The sequence below is a fragment of the Panthera uncia genome (assembly GCF_023721935.1).
Source record: "Panthera uncia isolate 11264 chromosome C1 unlocalized genomic scaffold, Puncia_PCG_1.0 HiC_scaffold_4, whole genome shotgun sequence".
NCBI lineage: Eukaryota > Metazoa > Chordata > Mammalia > Carnivora > Felidae > Panthera > Panthera uncia.
Genome location: NW_026057585.1, coordinates 68,563,834 through 68,576,609, shown reverse-complemented (window position 1 = coordinate 68,576,609; position 12,776 = coordinate 68,563,834).

Sequence of the window (12,776 nt, the reverse complement as noted above, 5' to 3'; positions counted from 1 at the left end):
CCATTTGGTTAACCTAAAATAAAGTTTATACTAGAATAGCAAGATGAATGCTTAAATGCTTAAATTCACCACCCAGGGGGGTGCCTGTGTGGGTCAGTTTTGGCAGTTCATATCTATCCCTTTTAAAGTAGTGAATTGATCCCCTAGCAACTTAGAGTTCGATGATTTTGTTTTGTTTTGCTCTCACTTTGTTATTATTGTGAATTTGTAGTTTTTAACATATTTAATGTCTTAATCACTTGCAGTTACTTTTTGTTTTATATCACATAAAATTTAAAACATAGACACAAGTAGAGAAAATAGTACAGTTGACCCTTGAATAATGGCATAGGTTAGGGGCACTGACCCCCAGCGCAATTGAAAATCCACATGTAACTTTTGACTAAAACTTAACTGTTAATAGCATACTGTTGACTGGAAGCCTTAGCAATAATATAAGCAATTGATTAATACATATTTTGTATGTTATATATTTTTCTTACAATAAAGCAAGCTAGAGAAAAAATGTTAAGAAAATCATAAGGAAGAGAAAATATAATTACAGCACTGTACTGTATTTGTAAAGACAAAATCCGGGTATAGGTGGACCTGCATAGTTCAAACCTGTGTTTTTCAAGGGTCAACTGTATACTGTATACACCCACGCACATACACATACATATATACATGTACGCACAAACATACATATGGTGAAATACCTCATGAGTACATATTGATACTTTCGCTTCAAATTCAAGATTAAAGAGCTTTTACTCAATTTCTTGTCTAGCTTCTTTTTTCTGTACCAAGAATCCTGGTTTTCAAGGACATAGGTGATAATAGAATTAGAATAATCCATAATTACTCATTTCTTTTATCTCCTATACAAAGCACTCTCAGAATAACAATATTTTTAATTTTATTTTTTATTTTTTAAAATTTACATCCAAATTAGTTAGCATATAGTGCAACAATGATTTCAGGAGTAGATTCCTTAGTGCCCTTTACCCATTTAACCCCTCCAGTCACCCTCTGTTTGTTCTCCATACTTATGAGTCTCTTCTGTTTTGTCTCCCTCCCTGTTTTTATATTATTGTTTCCCTTCCCTTATGTTCATCTGTTTTGTCTCTTAAAGTTCTCATATGAGTGAAGTCATATGATTTTTGTCTTTCTCTGACTAATTTCACTTAGCATAATACCCTCCAGTTCCATCCACGTAGTTGCAAATGGCAAGATTTCTCAGAATAACAATATTAATACTACCACTGATATGATTACTGAAAACATTAAGGAAGTATTTTGCAAATGCGTTTCCCATTCTCTACATTAAAAAACTTTGTAGTAAGTCTGTATTTTCTTCTTCTTAGCCCTTATATAGTTTTAGTTCCACAAGTAATCTTATAATTAATACTCATCTCTAGTCTTTGAGTCATTCTACTCACTTTGGTTGTCTGAAGCTGATTTTCTTTTTCTTCTTCTTTTTTTAAAAATTTATTTATTGTGCGTGTGTGTGTGTATGTGTGTGTGTGTGAGAGAGAGAGAGAGAGAGAGAGAGAAGAGAGAGAGAGAGAAGAGAGAGCACAAAGTGGGTAGGGGCAGAGAGAGGGAGAGAGAGAATCCCAAGCAGGCTCTGTGTTGTCAGTGGGGCTTGAACTCATGAACCATCATGAGTCATGACCTGAATGGAAATCAAGAGTCAGACACTCAACCAACTAAGCCACCCAAGTGCCCTTGTAGCTAATTTCTGGTCAGATTCCTCAGGTAGGGCACTTGACAACAGTATTCTTTGAGATCTTTCATGTTGATATGTTTGTGCCCTTTATACTTATAAAGTCTGTTTTGCTAGGTTCACACTTTTCTATCTTGAGTCTCTTAAATGTTCATTTTCTTCTGGCATAAAGTGTTACTATTGAAGTCTAATGATCATTTAATTTTTTGTGTGTATGGGGTGCGTGTATTCAGATGCCCAAAGGATTTTTTTCATTTTCTTTACAGTTCAATCATTTTAGGGGTACCTGGCTGGCTCAGTTGGAGGGCATACAACCTTTTTTAAAAATTTATGTATTTATGTATTTATTTATTTAATTTGAGAGAGAGAGAGAGAGAGTATGTGCGCACAAGTGTTGTCCCCATCCTAATACATTTTGATTCAACTCCAAGCAACTTCTCCTCAGTGTGGGGCAGGGTACTAGAAGGCAGCCCTGGTGGGTCAGTTTTGGCAGTTCATAGGAGCCAGACCTGCCCCAGCCCCTTAGAGCTTCTCACTGCAGGCCCTCTGCACTCACCTGCTATTTTAGACAGCAGATCCCTCCTCATTTCATTTACTGTTCTCAAATGGCCTGTCTTGATTTCAGTGAGTACCTATAGGCTTGTTCAGGTTCTCCTGTTCTTATTCTGTCAGAGGCTATTCCTTTATTTTCTTCTTTCTCTTGCAGATGCTGATCCTGTATAGGTCTGGTGGCTGTTGGTGGTTTGCTCCTACTTGCTTATATTTGGGGGCTGTGGAGATAGCTTGGTCCCCAAATTTTGTTGTAAATGTTGTCCATGTTTTTTTCTTTCTAATTTTACTCTCTAGTCCTTGTGTCGATTTTTATGTGGGGATCTGAAGAGATAGAAAAACTATGGTGTCACCGTTGCCATCATCTTCCCAGAATCCTCTCCCTATTATCCTTTGATGTCTGTAAAATCTGTAGTCACATCCTCTCTTTCATACTTGATATAAATAATTTGTGCTTCCCTGTTTTACTCTTGATCAATGTTGCTTGGCGTTTACCCATTTTATTAATATTTTTAAAGAACCAACTTTTGGCCTTGTTAATTTTCTCTATTGTTTGTTTTGTACTTCATCAAATGTTACTCTAATCTTTATTTCCCTTATTTTATTTTGGGTTTAATTTGTTCATCTTTCTCTAGTTTTTTAGGTGAAAACTTAGATAATTGATTTTTTAAGCCTGCTTTTATAATATAAGCTATAAATTTCTAAGCACTGATTTACTTACATACCACACATTTTTTATATTTTATTATCATTCAGTTAAAAGTGTTTTGTGATTTCCTTTGCTATTTCTTCTTTGGCCTATGAGTTAATTAGAAGTATAATGCTTACCAAATACTTGGGGCTTTTTATTTAAAAAAATTTTTTTTATAATCTTTATTTATTTTTGTGAGAGAGAGAGAGACAGAGCCTGAGTGGGGAGGAACAGAGATAGAGGGAGACACAGAATTGGAAGCAGGCTCCAGGCTCTGAGCTGTCAGCACAGAACTTAATGTGGGGCTTGAACTCATGAACCGCGAGATCATCAGTCAAATGCTTAACCACTGAGCAACCCAGGTGCCCCACTTGGGGCTTTCTAGAAAGCTTATTGTTATTGATTTCTAATTTAAGTCCAGAAAATACACTCTGTAAGGTATCAATTTTTCAAAATTTATTGGGACTTTTTTATGTCCGGAATATGACCTTTCTGGGTGAATTTCCATAGCCCCTTGAAAAGAATGTGCATTTTGCAATTGTTGTGTATGATGTTATGTAAATATCAATTAAGTCAAAGTATTTGATAGTATTGGTTTAGTATATCCTTGATGAATTTTTATCTGCTTGTTCCATCAACAGATTAGACAAATAGAAAACAAATAGCAAATGGCAGTCTTACAGTGTAAGTGCATTTATAATTGCACTGCAATTAAAAAACAGAGAATAGGGGGGTGCCTGGGTGGCTCAGTTGGTTAAGCAGCCGACTTGGGCTCAGGTCATGATCTCGCGGTCCGTGAGTTCGAGCCCCACGTCGGGCTCTGTGCTGACAGCTCAGAGCCTGGAGCCTGTTTCAGATTCTGTGTCTCCCTTTCTCTGACCCTCCCCCGTTCATGCTCTGTCTCTCTCTGTCTCAAAAATAAATAAACGTTAAGAAAAAAATTTTTAAAAAACAGAGAATAGGGGCGCCTGGGTGGCTCAGTCGGTTAAGCGGCTGACTTTGGCTCAGGTCATGATCTCGCGGGTCCGTGAGTTCGAGCCCCACGTCGGGCTCTGTGCTGACAGCTCAGAGCCTGGAGCCTGTTTCGGATTCTGTGTCTCCCCCTCTCTCTGACCCTCCCCCGTTCATGCTCTGTCTCTCTCTGTCTCAAAAATAAATAAACGTTAAAAAAAAATTAAAAAAAAAAAACAGAGACTATAAGTCTGAATAAAAAAGCAACATCCAAATATATGCTCTCTACACGAGATGCATTTTAAATACAAAGATGTAAATAACTTGAAAGTAAAACTATGGGAAAAAATATCCCATGCAAACACTGATCCAAGGAAATGTCAGGCAAAATAAATTTAAGACAAGGAGAATTACTAGAGAAAGAGAGAGACGTCTCACAATGATAAAAGGATCAATACATACGTGGTTTACATGTAAGCCACGTATGCACCTAATAAAAGAGCTTGCAAATTATGTGAAGAGAAGAATCGGCAGAAGTAAAAGGAGAAAAACCAAATTCACAATCCTATTTGGAGTTTTGTTTTTTAAGTTTGTTTATTTACTTATTTACTTATTTATTTGTAAGTAATCTCTACACCCAACGTGGGGCTCAACCTCATGACCCTGAGGTCAAGATTCACATGCTCTTCCTACTGAGCCAGCCAGGTGCCCCCCCTATTTAGAGATTTTAACACCCCTCCCTCACTGATTGATAGAATAGGTATTCTACTCCTTTACAAAACATAGAAATCTTGCAGCAGTGTGGGTTCATTTTCCAACTTTGGTCCTGTCTTTTGAGCTACTATAGTCAGATGTACTATATCTGCATGTGTTGTTAACTGCAGAATATGGCTTATAGTGATCATTTTAACATGTAATAAGCATTTTAAAGAGATTAACAGAAGAAAAAAAATTTAAGCCAGACTTTTATATTAAACCACAGTATTAGTTTCCTATGTCTGCTGTAACAAATTACCACAAACTTAGTGGTATAAAACAATGCAGACTTAACTACTTTACAGTTCGGGAGGTCAGACAGTTTTGGAGGTCAGAAGTATGAAATGAGTCTCAGGCTAAAATCAAGGTGCCAGCCAGGTTGCGTTCTTTCTGGATGCTCTAGGGGAGAAACTGTTTCCTTTCCTTTGCCAGGTTCTAGAGGGCATCTGCTCTTTGACACAGACTCTTCTGCCTCCCACTTCCATTTATAAGGATACTTGTGATTTCTTTGGACCAGATAATCCAGATGATCTCTCCATCTCAAGGTCATCTGATTAGCAACCTTAATTCCCTCTGCAACCTTAGTTTTCCTTTGCCAGGTCACCTATCATATTCACAGATTCTGGAGATGAAGCCAAGGACATCTTTGATAGGCCATTATTCTTCCTACCACACCCACCTATTTGTCATTTCTGGTGATCTTCATTCCTTCCTACAGATTATTTGGTGTAATTTTCCTTTAGTCTAAGGAAATTTCCTTAGCATTTTTTGTAGCACAAGTCTGGTGGTGGTGATTCTCTGTTTTTGCTGACCTGAACTTGTATTTATTTCGCCTTCATATTATTTTTAAAAAATTAAAATTTATTGAGGTATAATTTACATATAAGAAAATGAACCTACTTTAAGTATATAGTTTGATGAGTTTTGACAATGTATACATGCACGTAATCATTATTACAATCAATACATAGAACATTTTTATCCTTTCCAAAATGTATCACCTGCCCCTTTGCAGTTAGGCTCTCTCCTACCCTGGTTCCAAGCAACCACAGATCTGCTTTGTGTCAATCAAGATTAGTTGCTTCTTGTTTCAAAATTTCATATAAGTAGAATAATAAATTTTTAATCTTTCATGTCTCTATTTTTTTGTTCAGCATCATGTTTTTAAGATTCATACATGTTGTATTTATCAAGAGTTTGTTACTTGGTACTGCTGAGAAGTATTCCATTGTATGAATATACCACTATTTGTTAATCCATTCACCTATTGATGGATATTTTAGTTGTTTCCAGTTTGTTTGGGTTTTTTTTGCTCTGAATTAAGATTATGTGAACATTTATGTACAAGACTTTTTGTCAACTTTTTTTTAAGCATGTGTTTCTTGAATAAATATCTCTCTTGAAGAAATACCTAGGAGTGTAATGGATAAGTTATATAGCAAGTATAAATTTGTAAGACATTGCCAGTGCTTTACCATTTTACGTTCCAAAAGCAATGTATGTGAGTTTCAGTTGCTCTGCATCCTCAGCAACCCTTAATATTGTCAGTCTTTTTTAATTTGAGCTCTTTTAATAGGTATGTAGAGGTATCTAATGTGCATACATTTTCCTTTTTGTCTTTGAAACTATTAATAACAGCTGCATTAAAATTCATGTCTGCTAATTTTAATACCTGTGTCATCTGGGGGGAGGTTTTTATTTTTATTTTTACTTTTTAAGTTTATTTATTTGGAGAGAGAGAGAGAGCACATGTGCCTGCTCACAACTGGGGGAGGGGCAGAGAGAACGGAGAGAGGATCCCAAGCGGGCTCTGCACTGTCAGCTTGGAGCCTGATGCAGGGATTGAACTCACAAACCATGAGATCCTAAGCCAAAATCCAGAGTCAGACACTTAACTGACTGAGCCACCCAGGCACCCCTTGGGGAGGTTTTTATTAACTGACTTGTGAGTCACATTTCCTGTTTCTTTATATGTTTACTATTTTTTGTTGGATGCTGGGCACTAGGAATGATATGTTTTAGAATTCTGAATTCTGTTATGTTCCTTTGAAGAATGGTTTTTGTTTTATCAGGAAGCTAACGTGGCTAGACTTTGACTCCAAATTTTGTCTCCAGCAGTGGACAAAAGCTGAAATCCTCACCCCGTCTGAAATGTTGAGAGAATTAAAAACATGTGACAGACATGAAGTGAGCAAATGCTGTTGGAAAGGTGGCACTAATAGACTTGCTTGACACAGGATTGCAAGAAACCTTCAATTTGTAAAAAACCCAGTATTTACCAAGTGCAGTAAAGTGTAGCTCAATAAAATGAGGTATGCCTATGTAGTTGGAGACTTTAACACCATTCTCTAACAGAACTAGACAGAAAATGGGCAAAAATATTAGAAATAATAATATTGTCAACTAACAGGATCTAATGGACATGGCATAACAACCCACCAAACAACACTGAAATATACGTTATTTTAGGGCACACACTGAACATATACCAAGACATGTCCTGGGCCATAAAACAAATTTCAATAACAAAAAAAAATTGAAATCATATTGAGTGTATTCTCTAGTCATGGTGGAATCACTAGAAATCAGTAACAGATAACAAAATTTATTAATACTTGGAACTAAACACATTTCTAAATAATCTATTGGTCAAAGAGGAAGTTTCAAGGAAAAAAATATATTGAATGGAATGAAAATGAAAATACAAAATATCAAAATTTGTGGGACACGGCTACAGCAGTGTGGAGAGGGAAAGTTATGGCATACATTAAAATGTTTTTTAAGTAGGCTCCATGCCCAATGTGGGGCTTGAACTCGTGACCCCTAGATCAAGAGTCATGCTTTACTGCCTGAGCCATCCAGGCACTCCTGGATACATTAGAAAAGAGGAAAAGTCTCAAATCAATACATTTCTACCTCAAGCATCTAGAAAAAGAAGAGCAAAATAACCCAATGAAGGCAGAAGTAAGAAATAATAAAGACAAGAACAGAAAACAGTATAGTTGAAAACTGATTAACAGGTCTTAATTTATAAAGGTGACTGATAATACAGAGAAGTCAATGCCACTAAAAGAAAAGTTTAATGTTACTATTCATAATTCCCATAGAACAAGAAGCACAGCTCATCATTTAGGACCATGGGGGGAAGCACCAGTGTCAATCAGAGGCAGAAAGGAGCAAAGGGAAGGAATAGGCCATAGTCTTCACTGGAGTTTCCATGGAAATGTAGGGCATGTTGGGGTAAATAGTTAAGGATTGGTTAATTTGAATAATTCTGGTGGGCTCTAGGGCATAAGAGCTGCCTCTGGTTGTCTGGTACCTGGCCCCAGTTGATTTAGGGTAGGGCAAATATTGGTTTGATGTGTGGTTAAATAAAGGAAGTGGTTGGGGGTATAGACTTGGGATTACGGTTTGTAATATGATTTTCACATGCCTGTGAAAGCTGGATTGCAGAGGCGATGTAAACTTTGGTCATTAGTTTGGCCCTGTGATTAAAGGGTGCCAAAAAAACAAATGCAGAATCTAAGTAAACACAGAACAAAAACAGAAATAGAGAAAATCAATTAAACAAAGAGTTGGTTCTTTGAAAAGATCAATAAAATTGATAAATCTCCAGCAAGACTTATGAAGAACAAAAAGAGAAGACACAAATTAATAATATTAGGGATGAAACAGGGAATATCACTATACACCCTGTAGACATAAAAAACACAGTAAGGGTATACCACAAACAACTCTACACACATAAAGTCAACAACTTAAACAAAATGGACCAATTCCTCGAAAAATACAAACTACCACAATTTATTCAATATGAAATAGAGAATTTGAATAGTCCCTGGTGCGCCTGGGTGGTTCAGTTGGTTGAGCATCCAACTTCGGCTCAGGTCATGATTTCACAGTCCGTGGGTTCAAGCTCCCCATTGGGCTTTGCACTGATAGTACAGAGCCTGCTTCAGATTCTCTGTGTCCCTCTCTCTCTGCTCTTCCCTTGCTCATGCTCTCTCTCTCTCTCTCTCAAAAATAAACATTAAAAAAATTGAGTAATCCAATAATTATTAAGGAAATTTAGTTCATAACTTAAAAACTCGCGTAAAAGAAATCCCCAGGTACAGATGGTTTCACTGAAGAATTCCACCAAACATTTAAAGAAGAATTAACACCGATTCTACACAATTTCTTCTACAAAATAGAAGAGAAGGGAATAGTTCTCAATTCATTTTATAAAGTTAGTATTACCCTTATACCAAAAACCAGACAAAAACAGTACAAAAAAAGACACACCACAGACTAATATCCTTCATGAATGTAGATGTAAAAGTCCTTAAGAAAATATTAGCAAATAGAATTCAATAATATATAAAAAGAATTTTACATTATGACAGAATTGATTTCAGGGATGCAAGTCCAGTTCAATATTCGAAAATCACCATATTAACAGTTTAAAAAGAAAAATCACGATTGTATTAATTAACACAGAAAAAGAACTTGACAAAGTTCAAAAGCCATTCATTATAAAACCTCAAATAGGAATAGAGGGGTACTCTTCAACTTGTTAAAAAGCATCAACAGGGGCACCTGGGTGGCTCAGTCGGTTAAGCGGCCGACTTCGGCTCAGGTCATGATCTCTCGGTCCGTGAGTTCAAGCCCCACGTCGGGCACTGTGCTGACAGCTCAGAGCCTGGAGCCTGTTTCAGATTCTGTGTCTCCCTCTCTCTGACCCTCCCCCGTTCATGCTCTGTCTCTCTCTGTCTCAAAAATAAATAAACGTTAAAAAAAAAAAAATAAAAAAAAAATAAAAAAAAAATAAAAAAAAAAGCATCAACAAAAACATAATGGTCAAAGATTGTTTTAAGTTGGGAACAAGACAAGGATGTCTTCTTTGACCACTCTTACTCAACATGGTGCTGGAAGTTCTAAGCCAGTGCAATAAGGCAAGAAAAGGAACTAAAAGGCATACACACTAGAAAGAGAAATAAAACTGTCCCTGTGTGTAGATGACAAGATTGTCCATGTGAAAATCCCAAGGAATCTACAAAAAACCTAGAACAAGTAAGTTCATCAAGGTCACAGAATATAAAATAAACATAAAAAACCAATTGCATTTTGGGGCACCTGGCTGGCTCAACTGGTAGAGAATGCAACTCTTGATCTTGGGGTTGTGAGTTTGAGCCCCACATTGGGTGTAGAGATTACTTTTAAAAAAGTTAGGGTGCCTGGGTGGTTCAATTGGTTGAGTGTCCAACTCTGGATCTCAGCTCAGGTCTTGATCTCAGAGTCATGAGTTTAAAGTCCATGCTGGGCATGGAACCTACTTAAAAAAAAAAAAAAAAAAAAAAAGTCAATATACTAGCTATGCCCACATGGCTACTGAAAATAAAAATATAATATTGTTTACAATTAAGAGAAAAAAGAAAGAAATACTTAGGTGTAAATGTGAAAAAAACATGTACAAGGTGTGTGTATACTGAAAATGACACAATGCTGATGAATGAAAAAAAGAACATCTGTATAAATGGAGAGATATACCTTGTTCGTGGATTAGTAGCTTCAACCCAGTAAAGATGTCAATTCTCCACAAACTGATACATGGATTTAATTAAATTCCTATCAAAATCATAGCAAGATTTTTTTGTAAACATTGACAAGACTATTTTCAAATTTATATGGAAAGGCAAAGGAACTAGAATAGCCGACATAGCTTTGAAAAAGAAAATAAAATGAGAGGAAGAAATCTACTCAGTTTCAATACTTACATACACCTACAGTAATGAAGACTGTGAAGGGGTACCTGGGTGGCTTAGTCAGTTGAGCGTCCGACTTCGGCTCAGGTCATGATCTTGCACTTGGTGAGTTTGAGCCCTGTGTCGGGCTCTGTGTTGACAGCTTGGAGCCTGGAGCCTGCTTCAGATTATGTGTCTCCCTCTCTGTCTGCCCCTCCCCCGCTCATACTCTGTCTCTCAAAAATGAATAAACGTTAAAAAAAAAATTAAAAAAAAAAAAAAGACTGTGCAGTGTTGGTGGAGGGTTAGACACATAGATCAATGGAATGGAATAAAGATCCCAGAAACATACCACACAAATATCCACAATTGATTTGTGGCAAAGGGGCAAAAGCAACTCAGTGGAGGAAAGATAGACTTTTCTTTTTTTTTTTTTTAATTTTTAAATGTTTATTATTTTTGAGAGACAGAGAGCAAGCAGGGAAGGGGCAGAGAAAGAGGGAGACATAGAATCGGAAGCAGGCTCCATCCAGGCTCTGAGCTGCCAGCACAGAGCCCGATGTGCCCCAGACTTTTCTTTCTTTAAAAAAAAAAAAGGGGGCGCCTGGGTGGCTCAGTCGGTTAAGCAGCCGACTTCAGCTCAGGTCATGATTTCACGGTCCGTGAGTTCGAGCCTCGCTTCAAGCTCTGTGCTGACAGATCAGAGCATGGAGCCTGTTTCGGATTCTGTGTCTCCCTCTCTCTGACCCTCCCCTGTTCATGCTCTGTCTCTCTCTCTCAAAAATAAATAAACGTTAAAAAAATTAATTAATTAAAAAAATGTTTTTTAATGTTTATTTATTTTTGAGAGAGATAGAGCGCGAGCAGGGGAGGGCAGAGAGAGAGGGAGACACAGAATCCGAAGCAGGTTCCGGGCTCTGAGCCATATGCACAGAGCCCAACATGGGGCCTGAACACACGAATCACGAGACATGATCAGAGCTGAAGTCAGATGCTTAACCGACTGAACCACCCAGGCACCCCAAGACAGACTTTTTAACAAATGGTTATTGAAGTAAATTTCTAGGCCCAAGTTGGAGCCAATCCTGCCCAGGGTGCCAGATCAGCAAACAGAAACTTAGATAACTTTCATGTCCCTGTAAATGCTCTGCTTGACCAGAAACACAGTACATCCACTCAGCCAATCTCTAAACACCGAGCCAACTCTGGGCTCTATACTTATTTCCTTGTTCCTTCCCACCCCAGATAAGTTTCACTATGTTACCCCAGCCAATCAGATATTTTATATTTTTCTCTTCCTTGTTCTTTAGTCTTTATCCTATAAATGCTTCCTGCCTTCTGTCCCATTTCACAGTTCTCCAAATGGATACTGTCCACTTCATGAAGTATTAAATTAAGTTTGTTTGTATCACCTAAATCGTCTTCTTTAATGATTTTTTTTTTTTTTAACATGGTACTGGAGCAATTGAACATCCATAGGCAAAACAGTGGATTTGTACCTAAATGTTACGTTATAAAAAAGCAATTCAAAGTGGATTACATATTTGAATGTAAAATATAAAACTATAAAACCTTTAGGAAAAACATAGGAGAAAAATCTATGGTTAGATCTAGGGTTAGACAAAATGTTCTCAGACTTAACACCAAAATCATGATCCATAAAAGGAAAAATTGATAAATTATACTGTGTCAAAGTTAAAAATGCTTGTTCTGTGATAGATTCTGTTAAGAGGATTAAAAAAAAAAGCTACAGAATGGGAGAAAATACTTGCAAACCACATATCTGACAAAGGACTAGAACATATAAAACATGCTCAAAACACAACATTAAAAAACAAAGAATCCAATTAGAAAATGGGCAAAACATATGAGATATTTCACTGAAGAGGATATACGGATGTCAAATAAGCCCATGTAAAGATGTTCAATGTTATGAGCAATTAGGGAAATGCAAATTAAAATCACAAGATATTACTTCACACCTATCAGAATCGCTAAAGTAAAAAATAATAACAGGGTGCCTGGATGGCTCAGTCGCTTAAGCCACCCACTCTTGATTTCTGTCCAGGTCATGATCTCATGGTTAGTGGGTTTAAGCCCCTCATTGGGGGTCTGTTGACAGCGTGGAACCCTCTTGGGATCTTGGGATCTTGAGATTCCCTTTCTCTCTCAAAATAAATAAATAAATTTAAAACAAATCAGTAAAGGGGTACCTGGGTGACCGAATCGGTTGAGCTTCCAACTCTTCCGCTGGAGTAATGATCTCTTAGTTCATGGGTTTGAACCCCAGATCTGGCTCTGTGCTAATGGTGCAGAGCCTGCTTGGGATTCTCTCTCTCTCTCCCTCTCTCTGCCCCTCTCCCATGTGCGTGCGTTCCCTCTCAAAATAAATAAATAA